Consider the following 15,643-nt stretch of genomic DNA (forward strand, 5'->3'; position numbering starts at 1 on the left):
GAGAATCGTCGGCTCGGATTGAGTCGCTCGAAAAATACGGGGTGGGGCCCCATAACACCGATTTTCTCCACACCCCGCGCATTCCCTGCCCATTTATTAGGCTAGGAGCGGAATCCAAACGCCCGAGTCCAATTCCGTATGAAAAGCGCTGTCGTGTCATTCAGGTTTTAATTTGAAAATCTTAATTAGAAGCGGGACGTAAGGGAAGGGGGCCTCCTTGAAAACGATCCCGACATAAAATTGACGTGACATCCGAGGTAGTTACCTGTAATTACAAAAGCCGTAACAAAACGACCTGCAACCGTGCAGCGCCGGCAACGAAGGTGGCGGCGTCGGCTGCACGAGGAGTTGAGTATAAATTGAATATTCATAACTACAAATATAATTAGCGTTCCTCCGACGACGTGAGTCTTGACAACGAGCCTGCAATGCCCTGCAGCTTCCACGTTTCCTCGGGGAGTTTGGATTAGGACGAGCCCAGCGGGGGTGCGGCTTGTTAACACAGTCGACGCGATGCTTAAAATCCACCAACGAGAGACCCTCACAATCGGGTGATCTCTCCTCAACTTGCAGGGTCAGCTTAATCTCGGTTCTATGGATAAAATTTCTTCAAAATTTACGCTTTTCGATTTTTCGTAGTATTTTTTCCTCCAATTACAAAGTTCGATTCAGTTATGATGTATATTCGCATTTTATACCCGCGAAAAAAGAAGTTTATTCCCGACTCAACCGTAATGTCAACTTTTTTCACCTGAAAAGCTGAACGAAAGTAGCACATTATTCCCTCTTGACGCATTTTGCGGGAGATATGGGGCCACGTTTGCCCTAAATCCAAATTAACGGGAAATATGAGATTATATCGACCCACTTGCGGGAATTATCTTCGACTTTATTCCCTTGTTATTGAGTAATTTTAACTAACGCCGCTGCAGCAACTTTTTGAGCTTTACAAGCCGATTCGAGTCACGTGCGTGATCTGGATGCGGATGATGAAAATTTAATAGACCGATCTTATCAGTATCAGATCGTTCGTTCCATTTAAAGTACTAGACTGCGGAACTGAAAAGGAAAATAACGACTCTGACTGTAAGAAATCTGTGGCAATTAATCGTGGGGAGATCGATGAAGAATTCTGTGACCAAAACCTGCGCGAGACCTATAGGGTATCTAGACTATCTAGGAATACATATAAAGAAATGCGCAGGTGACAGTGGCAGGAGAATACAGACAGATTTCCTCGCAACTTGACATTATAGATTCGACTGAATTAAACATACGCAGAGATAATTCCGTGGTGGGAATACGCGACTCTGTCGGTAAAAACTAGTCCCATTTTCTACTCGAACAGCCGATCTGACGCCCGACTATGGCGATTGACCGTCGTCGACAGTCCTGCCCCAGCTTTGTAAACGGAACAAATCCGATAAATTCCACGAGAGGTCTTCGGTCGAGTCTCAACGGGCTTGGCATTCCGCATTCGCGCCACGTGTCGCTGACCAGAGCTTCGTCTCCTTCGCGGGGATCGTTGCAGAGAAGATCGGTAACGATCCGGTTAAAAAGCTCCTTCAGCGGGTCCTGAAAAAGCCAAGAATCGTCGGCGGACCGTGGCGTCGAATTCCTAGGCGAAAATCCGTCATCGCCAAAGCCGCGTCCGAGAGATTTTTGATCGGCCAAAAATCGGCCCCGCTTTCGGACGACTCGTCTGACCGGGAGAATTTCGCGATGCATTCCAGAGCGGCTTCCGATCGGGATTGGCGACAAAAAGGCACTCAGTGCAGGGGAAAAACGAGCTTTCGTCTGCTGCTTCGAAGTGGCGGAAGCCTGCAGGAAGCTGCCGATCGACGCCGAGTCGCGGGGCCTCACGTGGCCCATACTTGCTGGCCCAGTACTTGTACCCCCGCGATACGCGTCTCGCATCGATATTATTTCATTAACTTTTTACCCGCCTCTTGTGTTGTTTCTCTCTCGCATCACAGCCGTCGCTCCGTGGATGTCAACCTCCACATTCGAGACGATGGAATAACGTTCTTCTATGCAACGGTTTTGAAAATACCGTTTCTTTTTTTTTTTTTATTTAACCCTTCGAGAATACTTCTATGTTTTCGATGACGGAGGACACTCTAACCCGGTCTCATTTTTGATGCGTTACCACTGCAAATGTCCGAATCTACAAATCTACCTGAAAAAATTCAGGGGTGTACTTTCACTATCTGAAAATGTGGTGGTGTAATTTAGAAGAATGGATACAAGTCATAGATATGAAGAAAAAAAATCTGGAAAAAGAGAAATTTTTTCAAGGATCACCGTCTCAGAAGAAAAAGGTGTGGTTCGAAATGACCCAGTATGTTCTCGAATGGTTGAATACCGTTTACCTCACAATCGCGATGATATTGACCACGAAAAATTAAGACATCCGTCCCAGCTTCGAGGCGAGTTTAATCGCGTACCGCGAGGGCATAACCTGGCCTAGCCAGATGGGCAGAGGGCCTTGGGTATCCGGTACAGATCGGCGCGGTGTGTAATTAACAATTTTTTATTCATTCATCAAGCTGACACAGGTAGGTAGGTATAAAGTATACATCTATACGAAGAGCTTGCCGGCGCAGCGAAGCGCTAGCATAACAGACAATTATTACTTTTCGAGATAAGTTCACAGCGAGTTCAAGTGCAACGACCTAATCCAATGGGAGTAGTGAGCTGCTTGCAATTACACACGCTGTGCCTAGAGAATGAGAATGAGGGGGGTTAATTAACGATCGAGAGGAATCACGCCGCGCGATGAGATAATTCAATCAATATCTCTGTTTTACACGTGCGCACGGATGATTTCTCAACTTCTCCGACGCCTCGGTACGTCGAGGATCGATTGATTCCGTGCATCCTTGCCTGCCTTCGTCGCAGTTTTATCGCTCCTGATATTCCGTCTGAGCTTGCGGACGCGCGGTGAGCGGTAAAAGCTGACGATTTATGGATGTTTACGCAAATTTATGAGCATCCAGAACTTCCCTCCTCCTTCGACCCCCTCCATCGGGATATTCCGAGTCAGCCGGGGAACGCCGGGAACGCTGAGCGTCGAGAATCTGCGGCGGTGATCCATCATCGTTTGCGTTCCGGGTTAGTCTGGGGCGACCCGGGCCCCGACCTCGCCGAAGGTCCCCTCGACTCCATTTTGGTCCCAGATGAACAGCCGCGCTGGACGCTCCATCATTTCACCGCCTCGAACCTTTCGCACCTTCTAATTAATCCCTCTGCGGTAATTCGTTATAATTGGCTCGGCAGCGGCTGCCAATTTTTGTCCCGGCGTTTCCTCCGTTCTCATGCGGGTCAATTCATTTTGATCAATCGAGACCTTGTTCATTATTATTTGAGTGAACTTTTACATGACTTCATCATCGGTCTCTTCGCACTGATTAACCAGCTGCGATGAGATTCGCTAATTAAACGTCTTTTCCTGTAGGTACAGACTTCGACAAGAGCAATTAAAATCACGCGGCAATTACGCCGTGTGATACATTCGCGCTAAATATGCTGGCGAACGCTCAATTTGCGCGCGTCATAAACGCTTCGATTATACGAGGTGTGCTAAAACAATAACGGGAATTTTTAGTATCTTTGCGTGTTGTATTAGTCCGATTCGCGCCATTTTTACGTTGTTGCGTTGGTAAAGTTGTCTGAAAAGTTGATGTACTGTGTTAGCCATATCGGGCACGTGTGTTTTGGTAGGATCGGTGATTTCGAAAATGGATCGGAGAATTAGTATTAAATTTTGTTATAAGAATTTCGTTGCTTGTTCGTGATTTTTTGGCCAAAAGTAATACTTTGATGATGTTCCAGCCTCCATATTCGCCAGACGTGGCACCGTGTGACTTTTTTCTGTTCTCAAAAATAAAGAGAGCTTTAAAGGGTAGTCGTTTTGCGAGCATTCATGAGATTAAAAACGCATCGCTGAGAGAGCTAGAAGCTGTCCCAAAGAGTGAGTTCCAGATGTGTTTTGAGGATTCGAAAAAGCTTTAGCATAAGTGTACAATATCTAATAGGGACTATATTTTGAAGGGGATAATTACTGTTGCAGACGAACGAATAAAATTCTTTCCAAAAAACGGAAATTCACTGTATTTTTTTAACACACCTCGATCGTACGTTGGCCATTCGTGCACGTGACGATTGCGGATATTCCTATATATCGAACTGTAACCAAGAGCTTTTGCAAAATTACGCAAAAGCCTGCTTGTCGGTAAACGAAGCAGATAGATCGAAATTCCCGTTTACAGAGGCTTATACTAATTAAACATACATTAAATTTAATCAGAGCTATCCCCATTAAAGTTTTTGCAGAAGTATTCGCATTGATTTTATTTTACCAATCACGCGAGTATATTGCCAACTCAGAATTAACATCTTTTTTTATCCACTGCCAGATTGATAGTTTCGTTTCAAATTCACTGAATTATCAACTCGTATTACCGTGAAACAAGTGTTGGTACCCTAAAAATTCATTCGATCAGGCAGTAAAAGTTTTATTCTACAAGAACGTCCCGGCTCTTCCTGTACATCGCTTAAATAAAGTATCCAAGTACATTTTACACACACGGAGGAGAAAAAGAAAAAGAAGAACAAGAAAAGAAAAACCGAGATGAAAAAAAAAAAAATTAAAACAAATCGACCAGCTGCAGAAATTCGTAAACGTGTCGGACGACCTGGGTATTAATTAACGGATAATTAATTACCGCACGTGGTTTCGGGTGTGTTTGTATACACGTAAATACGTGAATATATTTTACTCGCTACCCTCGCCATTCGAGACGGCGAGTATGTATACCAACATCTGCAGGAAAAAAATTTTGCGAGAGTTTTGGCAAAATGTAAAAAAAAAAAATGGCAAACTGCACACAAACTGCACGTCCCGGGCAGTAAAGCACCGGTTACAACTGGGTGCGGGTTCGCAGAGGGGGGTAGGTATAGTTTCGTCGGGCACATCCGCCGCCGCGTGCAGGAATCCCGGGAGGAGGTCAAGCCGCCAGGGCACCCCGGAAACGCGATATATCCCCAGGGCCGCGAAACCGCGGAGCTGGAACTCTCGAGGCGAGAGAGAAACGTGCCGACGATGCCGGGAAGGTGATTTCGGGCCGCTGATCTTTCCCTGCGAATTGAAACGTCGCAAGTAAAACGGCGGAGGAGATTGCGGGAGGTGAGGGATCAACGAAAAGAAAATTGCAAGCTCTCAAGTTGGCCAGAATTTTTTTCTGTTTTTGTTCTTTTTTTTTTCAAATACTTTTCTTCGCCAGAGAAACCGCAGAAAAAAAATCGCACGATTACGCCGTCGAGGCGACGACGGGCAATTTGTGAAACGACCCTTTCCCCTAGACTGCAAGCTCGATAAAAGCTTAGGGTGTATTTTTTTTTTTTTTTTTTTTTTCATTTCTCGCACGACAACGTACGTTTCGACTTTTCATCAGAGAATAAGAAACTCCGTAAGGGCATTTCTTGTACCCCGGAGGCTGCGAACTATTCCCGGAAGCACTTCAGCCGACGAGGCATTGTCTCCGGGATTTTTATACCGGCATCAATGCCGCCGCGTCAAACGGCACGCGGTTGTATTACCGCGGTTCACTGATCGGGGCGAAAGAATTACGCAGCTCGGGATGTCGGGTTGAAAAGAGAAGCTTACGGGATACCGGGAACGAGAGGATTGAAACGATTTTGAGAGATCTAACCGTTCGTTTTTCCCGTTCGTTCGATTGTTCATGCGGTTTAATGGAAAAATTCGACGGTGTGAATCGAACGCCACTCGGTAATAAATGAAGTCCGCGCGGTGCTGCAGGGAGATAAATTTCTGCAAACGCAACAAACCGAGGTGGATAAGAAAAAAAAAAATATATATATATATATATAAAGAAAGGACATTACCAGATGTACTGTGACGGAATTGAAGTAGCTTTCCATTCGAACCGCGGTTTCTCCGCGATATTTTCGCAGCGAAAAATCGTTTCCCACGTTACATCGGGTGTATAAAGCAGCAGAAATACGGAGTGCGAAATATAATCCAAGCGCCAAGGCGTGTTTGCGCCTAGGCACGTGATCTCGGACAAAGAATTCCGACGGTTTCCGTGAAACGTTTCAATTCCGGGCGTCTGTTTGACCGACGGTTAATTTCAGCGCCGCTGTTCGCTTCGCGGAATCGTTTATGCGACGAGGACTGACGGGGTGTTTGAGGGTGGAGGGTCCCGGAGGATCGGAACGCGGCCCGGACCCCGATCAATCAGGGACGACACTAATTGCGGAAAGATTTGAAAAAAGCTGAAACGATCGATTCTTCAGACCTCGCGTTGACGAGACGATCGAGACACTCGGGAGACGCGATTGCCGGCGTTATTTATTGTTTATCAAACCTTGCGACAGGAGTTATTGCGCCGTCGACAAGGCAGAAATTTCATAAATTACACAGCTCTGAGGACCCTGATGCTACGCTGTGTCGGTGTTGGTTGCGGAGGGCATACGCGGCGAGATTTACGATTAAACGAGACACTTGCACACTTTCCTGCGAGCTCCTCTCACCGACACGCTACTCAACTCTTGCCGTGTGCGACGTAAGGATCTGTGATCCTTTACTCGTACGCACGTTGCCATTGCTTCGATTAAGTCCTGAACGTACTTCGCGCCCGCTTCTTCCTCTACAAGTTACGTTTTAATTAATCAACGTTTAATCTCGCGCCGAGTATATTCCCGTCATCTTTAAGTATTCATCCTCGCTCACTCGTCCTTGTTATTCTCATTTATTCTTCCTCGTTTCTATTTCTGTTTCCGGCTCGTCTTGACCTGTCATTCGCTAACTCAGGTTCGAGTGTCACGAATAGTTGACTCAATTTGATCCTCTTTAAAAATTGAATAATTACGGCTTCGCAGAGTATTCTTGTATTGAAGCATCTGTCTTTTAAAAATCTTCTCTGAACTTATCGAGGATGTGTTTAGCGAACATTATTTTTACTATATCTAAATAAACGATAATGGATTTGAATTCATTTTGTGAAACTTCACACTTTCAATTAGAGTTTATTTCAACTTATAAGGTTGACTCTACTTTCAACTATGGAATTACGAATATTCTCTCTAACCGTACAAATTAAATATCCTATAGTGACGCTAACAATTTCATTCAAAATATTCAATAATCATCGAAGTTACGAAAGTGAATTCTTTGTACATCATATCTTAGAATTGACTGAATATTTCTTATTATAAATACTATAATTAATTATTTCCATCATAGATCAACGGAAATTCTCTCAATCTTAGGAAATAATTATCAATGTAATACAAACAATAGTTAAAAGCGATAATTTCTTTCGTATTTTTATTTTTTCAGTGTAAATTCCTCATCCCTTCTCTACAAAAAGTCCAAATTTAGCGAATATCCGAATATCGGAGGATCGATCACCAAGATGAAACGTTACACAAAAATCTGTGGATCTAATCCCGGTAACTCGGGGTTAAATCCCGCGGGTCCGCCTCGACGTCGCCGACCCTAATCTGTATGTAGAATAGAGAGGATGTCAAGGCAGCGGTGAATCGGTCAGGGCCGTAGGCAGATCACGCATCGGGACTCACGTTTCTTCCCTCGGATGCAGGTCTCCGGCATACCGATTTATAAATCCACGTTCTAACTCGTACGCGCGTATATATATATATACGTATTAATGATCCGAAACCCACACGAATCCACGTATGATGCGCTGCTCGTACGTCGCGAAGGGTGTGACAGAATGTGCGGTCGCGTTTTACTGCAGCGCATATTTTATGCGGCTCTTGATATGACGCCGGTCATTCCGTATTCGTTATCTGTGCACAGCTGCACAGGCACACCGTGTCCAAGATGGGAATAATTCATGCACATCGTGACCGTTTTCGAGTGGTGCCAAAACAGACATTGCTTCGACAGGTCCGAAATCCAAAAACGCGGTCTCCGAACGATAAAACGATTATTTCACGCCGTTGTAAAACTCTGAGAAATGAATTTCAAGCGTATCACGGGGTTCGTCATTTTTGTAATCCAGTGTACACGGGTCACTGAAATTTCACGGATGCATTGTAGCTTTTGTATCTTTTGTAATCTTTTGTATTCCTCGTGATCTTTTTTATTCTTTGTAATCTTTTGCATTCCTCCTAATCTTTTGTATCTTGTGTAATCTTTTTTATTCCTCGGAATCTTTTGCATTCTGTGTAATTTTTTGTATCCTACATAATTCCTTGTAATCTTTGTAATCTTACGTATCCTCTGTGATATTTTTTGCAATTTCTATGTAATCCTTGCGATCTCCAATAATTTTTGTAATACTTGCAATCTTAGCAACCACCCCGTAATCCCTGTAATCATCTGTAACCTTTGCAATTTTTGAAATTCATTTCAATTCTCGCATTCGTGTTTTATAGCTCAGGGTTGGGAAAGGTTCAAGGTTCGAGGGTTGCCGGAAGTGTTAGCTGGTGAGGGTGGCGAGGAAGGTTCCTCGTAATCAAGTACCTGGTTACTAATTAATTTATCTCTAATGACTCGGCCACAGCCCGTTCACATCTAACGCGCACACCGACATCACAATGTCTTTGTGGTATGGGAGACACTGTTCCAGACTGCAAGGTCAGGCTTGAGACGTCAGAGTTCGTTAAACATGTCGGGGTTGGTTAGTCGATATAAAATCAATTCCATCGTATCGGTTCGACAACAATGTGCTTATATAAGCCAGGTGTAACTGATGTCCAGGTAATAAAGGTGTTGATTGGTGTTGAAAAATGTAATTGATGTGCTGAATAATGTAAAAATTCATCTTCTGGACAGTGGGGAGTGTGCGGCTGATGAACTTGTAAGACTGTATGGTTAATTGGTCGTCACTGTCGGGAAGGCGTCAGCAGATGTTATTACGGATACTTCGCGTTAATTCCGATTGAACTTATCTTCAATCGCAGAATGGTAATTAGATAACAAATCGGAGAAATGCGTCACAGAGTGAAGAATGACAGAAGAAGATAAAATCCTCCCTGGGGTACAGCTTTCGTCGACGAGTTCCTTTCACCACGTTGGAGAATTGCGTCGCAATTTATTATATTCACAATTTCATCTTCTGGACAATGGGGAGTGTGCGGCCGATGAACTTGTAATAATGTATGGTGAATTGGTCGTCGCTGTCGGGAAGTTATCAGCAGATGTTGATTACGGATACTTCGCGTTAATTCCGATTGAACTTATCGTCAATCGCAGAACGGTAATTGGATAACAAATCGGAGAAATGCGTCACAGAGTGAAGAATGACAGAAGAAGATAAAATCCCCCCTGGGGTACAGCCTTCGTCGATGAGTTCCTTTCAACACGTTGGAGAATTGCGTGGCAATGTATTATACTTACAATTAAACGCGAGGCTTATTCAGTGAACCTGTAATTTGAGAAATTTCCGTAATTCCGAAACGTCGGGTGAAGAATTTAAGTCTCCACCTCACTCTCTTGAAAATTGACACTCTGAAGTCAAAGGTACGGCCTTCTGCGGTTCTCGAGATGAAAGAATTCAACCGCAACTTGTTTTGTCTCATACTTTTGCAATAATTCAAGATTTGATCGTACGATTAATCCTGTAATCTTCGAGGCATTTCAATTTCATCCCAAGCGACACAGGTTCGACTCATATTTGACTTATTGTCGGCAGAAAATGAAGTCAACCAATCGGAAACTGACGAATAATGCGTATTTGAAGCCAATAGTTGACTAAATGTCAACCATACGTTGACGAACGTCCACCAGGTTGTCAATTCACAGTGAATAGTGTACAAGTCGACTTTAAATTGACTTGCCGTCATCCAAAAATAGTCAAGTGAAACTGTAATTTCAATAATTATCAGATTTTTTGCATCTTATTACATCCACTATGGCGATTTCTATACGATATCCAATTTTTGTTTTGGCGTCGTCTCGATCTTTATGTTTGTGACCTCATTCATCGACATACGGTTGGTCCAGCTTTGACTTTTGCTTATGGACAGCCATTACCACATCTCAGGTGAATAGGCACCGTTGCTTGCAGTCTTAGCAGCCACCCCGTGATCCCTATAATCATTTGTAACCTTTGCAATTTTTGAAATTTATTTGAAATCTCGCAATTTCTGTAATCGTTTCTAATGCTTTTCAATCTTGCAGTAATGATTGTAATTAGTTTGAGATCTTTTGTGATTGCAATCAGTGTACGTTTCTGCACAGTGATTAACCCCTCGGAGCATATTATCTGAATTTTGAATTGCGTTTTGAGTAAAAGATGATCATCCGTTCATTTCGCCAATTTGTTTCATCCTACCAAAATCATCGTTGCAAGGTGACTGAATAACCGACCGATGACGTCCCCGAAATCACCGAAGGCTTACCGACGTGTTTTATAGCTCAGGGTCGGGAAAGGTTCAAGGTTCGAGGGTTCAGAGGTCAGCTGTCGGGGATGCAGGAAGTACGAAACGCGCGGTTGTTTAGCGTCGAGCATATTTATTTTTCTCCCTTCCAGTGTTTATTTACTCACTTTTTACTCTCTCATTTTCCCAGTTGTTTTTAAAATTGTAAGGGGGTCTTTGATGTTGACCGTCGGCGTCTCCGACGGGGGGGGGGGGGGGGGGGGAGGAGGGAGGCGGGGATACGAGCGGCAGGTATGCGCGTAAAAATCCCAACGTTTTGCATATAAGGGATTCTACGTGGATCACGTATTTGTGCAAGTACGTATCACAACGTACAAATACCGTCGAGCATCGAACGTCGGAGGGACAGAGACTCCCATAGAGATCCCACTCAAGTTCTCCTCCGCATCCGAGAACATTGCAACAGATATTCAAGGGACTCCTGTCCGCGTCTCGGCAGCCGATCCGAGTCGAATAGAAAAACCCTCAGGAATTTATCACCGAACTCCGTACTACGTTACGCTTTGGCCGCGATCGTCAGTCCATTTCATCGGGTGTCGATGATAGCTGCTCCCGCAGTCTGTACAAGCTAGCTGAGATAATTCGATAGAATAATCGACAGGTTGAGAATACGGTGACGGAAATTGAGGCTCGTCAAATATATTGTGCACCAGATACGCAACTTCGTATTTCTGTACACGGTATTTGGAGGAATTTCAAGAGATAAAGAAGCGTGCCCGAATAAAGAGGATTATCGGAGTAAGGAGAAAAGGGGCCGGAGATGGATAGAAAAAGAAGACGTTATCAGCTCGTGGTCACTGGTCGGGTAAAAAACACAGCCTGGAAGCGTATTAAAGGTGAAGCAGGAGGCAGGGGGTATCGATCAAATGGAATAAATGTACCAATAGAATTTCTAATTCACTTGTAACCTGTAGGCAGGCTTTCAAACGTCGTTCCAAATAATTTACGTACTCGGTGTGTAAGTTTATTCAAAGTGCCTCGATCGAGCATCGTTGCATTATACGAATAACAAGGAGACAGATACACGTGTACGTCCAAGTGATTTACGGAAATGCTGCAGCCAGCTTACGGCTAGCTCTAGCTCTGCACCACCGCAAACGACGGGAGTAACGCACCCGAGTCGGGAGGGGGGGGGGGAGGATCGGGGCTTGAATCCGAACCGCGGTCGTCAATCTATTTAACCTGAATTTTATCGACCAATTGTCGCCTTCTCCGAGTCAATTTGATCCGATAAAATCTACCCACGATATCGAGTGGAAGCCTGGAGGTGAGTTTCGTTTTTGAACACTCCCAAATCGACCAAGATATTGTTAGAATCAGCCATTTTTCAACGATGTATCTTTCGAACGAAAGGTGCTGGAGATCTCTCGAACAAGGCTGAAAATGTTGCTTGAACCTCGAGGTTCGCTTTCACATTTTTTTCAACTCTCCGGCACTTTTCGTTCCCGAGATACGTTGAAGTATAAAAAAAAAAAAAAAAAAAAAAAATCGTTCGAAACGTAAATCGAAACGAAGTTTAAACATGAAACAGAGTTTTGACAGGAAAATTCGAGACGACTGTCGATAAAAAATACGATATGTAATAATGGCGGTAAAAAGTCACAACTCATCCTTGAATTTTGCAACACGAGCCGCGCTAATACGGGTGTGCATCCGGAGTGCGAGCAGCTCGGTGTTTATCGGTATTTTATATGTTGCGGGAGTTTCGATACCGGCTTGTTCACAGCTAATTTAGGGATATTTAGATCCGTAAGATGGTAATCTGAGCGCCGAGCAAGGTGCGCGCAAAGCTTATTTGGAATTCGATACGTTTGTGGAGGCGGGCAGCTCGTTCTTCCCTCTTTCCCCCCGTCCAACCGTGTCTTGTACACCACACGAGATGTCCTCGGACCCCTCGAACCTATCGGACACAACGCATTATGTCAGAGTTACTTGGTTTCCGAGCGAGAGCGCCCAACGCGATCGAATTACTGTTACCTACCCATGGAAGGCCAACGGCCAGGAATAACCAAAGGGTCGAAAGGAGAGAATACGTGAAAAGTTCTACATCTCGAACGGTTAATTGAAACGAAAAACATGGGTCACACACAATTACCCCTTTTGACGATAATCGCGAATCTATTTCCGTGTCTCTATTGCACAGGCAAAGTATTTCGGATGGTCAAGTTCGCCCAGATCAATGGTGCTGGTAGGTTGAAATTCCGAATTTGAGAAGATCCAAACGCGCCAAATTCTGAATATTTTTGTAGCAGAAGTTAAAGTAAAGAAATCGAACTTTGACGGAACAAAAAAGTTTCGAATGGTCTAAAATCCGACCGATCAAAGGTCCAAAAGCGCAACAATGAGAAAATTTTCAAATCTGAACATCGAAATTCCGAATGAATTTCTGGCTTGGTGAAATTTCACCACTTTGATCTTTCTTTGTTTTGGATTTCGATGTTTTTGTACGTGTGCGTATATGCTCGTTACGTTTCCAGAGATTGGACAAAAGTTTCTCAGTTAAGGAGCGGCCACTCGATATCTCATTCATATTACACGCAAACGGGGAAAGGTGTAGCAGGTTACTTTACATACCGCTTGAATGAGAATACCTCGCGCAAGGATCAACTATTGTCCACGCATACGTGAAACGCGTAGCAGTGTTATACAGTCTACCGCACACTTTGCGATACCCGACACGCACTCTTGATTCACGAACTGATTTCACCGAATCGGGAACAAACGCGCGATTCTGTTTATACTGTTTATCTCGATTCACCGACTTATTCACGAAACACCGCACCACTGCCCCATTGCAGGTAACGATTTGTGTCAGTGCTCGGATTTGTTGCACGCTGAATTTGACTTTCGAATCTACGTAAGCTCTCTGGCAAATGTGTGGAGCGGTAAATTTAACAGAAATTAGCAAATTCTCACTTCAGAAAGTAAGGAACATTCATTTTTGAACTCGACTGATCAATCGTGAAGATATATCGGTGAAGATCTGACAAATTTTCACTGCTACGATCACTCGGTGAATAAAAATCTGTAATTCAGCGAAAGAACACGTGAGATTAGATTCTGGTAAATGGAATGAAAGTAATTCATCGTCGGATCAAATCGGAGGTGAAGAAAAAGGTGAAGCGTAGCTAAATTTCAGAAGGTTATCTTCCATCCGTACGCAGGTATGTGTATACGTAATACGTTCGTACGGAGAGGCGTTCGCCGGCGTTGATTCCGCGTCGTAGTGAATCCTGGTACATGCATACCTTCGCAGGGAATACCCACCTCGTCCAGATGTGCTCTTCTCTTAACTCAAAACCAGTGGAGATGGATTACGAGAGGTGAAACACGTACGGCGAAGCTCACGCACGCCGGTTCTCGAGCTCTCTCGTTATCTCGCCGGCTCGCCGGCTCGCCCAGAATTTCGGTAAACTTTAATTTGACTCGGGAGCGAGTAGGCAGGCATTCTTAACACAGCCTATTATCCAGCGTTGCCCGAAGGCCCTTCTTCCCCGCCCCCACCATCACCCTGAGTTTATCGTTAGTCCCGCTGAGCATGCAGCCCGTAGGTAAGGTCCAAAGAACATGCACCGAGGATTTCACCGATGACCCCTGCACGGATCCACCTCTCCGTTCCGTTTTCATTCACTCGCCGAAATATCAGCGGAACGAAAGATCCTTCTTCGCGAACTCTTCGCGAACTCTTCGCGTCCCGGTTCTCCTTTTCTCTTGACGGAGCCGCGCAGCGGCATGCGTATAGTCCGCATGTAGGTACACCTCGTGATCCGGGCGCTGGAGGGAGATGCTCCGAGGCCAGCTTTGGGGAAGTTACGGAGCCATACTCGGACCCACCTACCCGCGGCCTTTACGCAGGTGGCAGTGGGCGGGAGAGAATCGATCCAGACTCCGTTCCGTGGAAGAAGCTGAAAAGCCGAAGCTGCTCCCGCTGCCGCCGGTTGTGCAGTGCTGCACTCTGATTAAGCGGAAGACGTTCAACGGCAGCTCGAAACGAAGGCGAGGGAGACGAACGCTCCCCAGCTTTTCTGCCTTGTCCCGGCAGTGCCTTCTGTCCGGCACGCTACGTGAGCGGCATGCACGCACATCGCATCGCATCCTCGCCTCTTCTCTCCTCTTCTTATTCTTCTTCATTCTCCTCCCCCTACTCCGGTTCTTCTACTTGTTCTTCTTCTTCTTCTTCTTCTTCTTTTTCTTCTTTTTCTCGTTCCTCCGCCCCGCAGAAACAGGGCTGCGCACTTCTTACCCCCCTTCAACCGCACGAATGAACGGTACGCTTGTTCCATGCTGATCCCACGTCTTTGTGCCTATTGGATACCTACCTACGGCGTACACGTCGATTACTGAAAAACTTTGCTCCGAAGGGCGAAGGTGACCGACGATATTAAGAAACCACGTCGTGGTTCGAGGTACTCCGCTTACTTTTAATCCTGAGAAACACTTTTTGGGATTCACTGAGTCGACTGCTCGAAACCGTCTCTTCATACATTGTTATTTCGGTTGAATAACAGGATTCTGTGAAAACCAGTCTTAATTTCTTTTCAAATACACAACGAGCTTATTCTGCCAAACGTATACACATAAAAATTGCCCAAGGATCGAGAGGCACGCGGTTATTTCCGCCACAAGTGGAGAAAATAGAAAAAGATAAAAAAAAAAAATAATAATAATCAAAATAGCGGAATCGTCGCTGATATTCCCGCTGTGCAAATTTCCGACCACGTACCTGCCTACGGTAAGCCACCGGTCAACGCGGATTCTTGGAATATGTGCAAAAGGTGCCATAAAATGACGCGGTTCACTTTGTCCGCGAGACGTCGCGACGCCCGCGGGGTCAGAGCGTGAAGGCTGCGGTTTTCAGTGTCAAATAAGCTCGGCGAGCACGTAAGCTACTCGGCACCGCGGTTCGTGGGTACGCAGGTCCTCGACGAATGGATGTTGCCGGGTATTCCGCACCTCCTTGCCGTCGCTGCAAGCGCTGTACGCACGCAATACGCGCAGCACAAGCATCATGCCTGCCTGGCACTTGGCGTATTCGCAGTTAATACAGCGTATGCTAATCCAGATTGATTTAGTGGCTACTTTGCGCCGTAAATCGCGGCAAATGGACCATTGCGCGGCGAAGGGCTTGCCGTTTGGTTGATGAGGGGTGGCGGGAGGGAGGAGGGAGGGCAGGGTACCAGGGAAGGCAGGTACGTACCTACCGGTCACA

Source organism: Neodiprion pinetum, chromosome 2, assembly GCF_021155775.2.
Source record: "Neodiprion pinetum isolate iyNeoPine1 chromosome 2, iyNeoPine1.2, whole genome shotgun sequence".
Classification (NCBI taxonomy): Eukaryota; Metazoa; Arthropoda; class Insecta; order Hymenoptera; family Diprionidae; genus Neodiprion; species Neodiprion pinetum.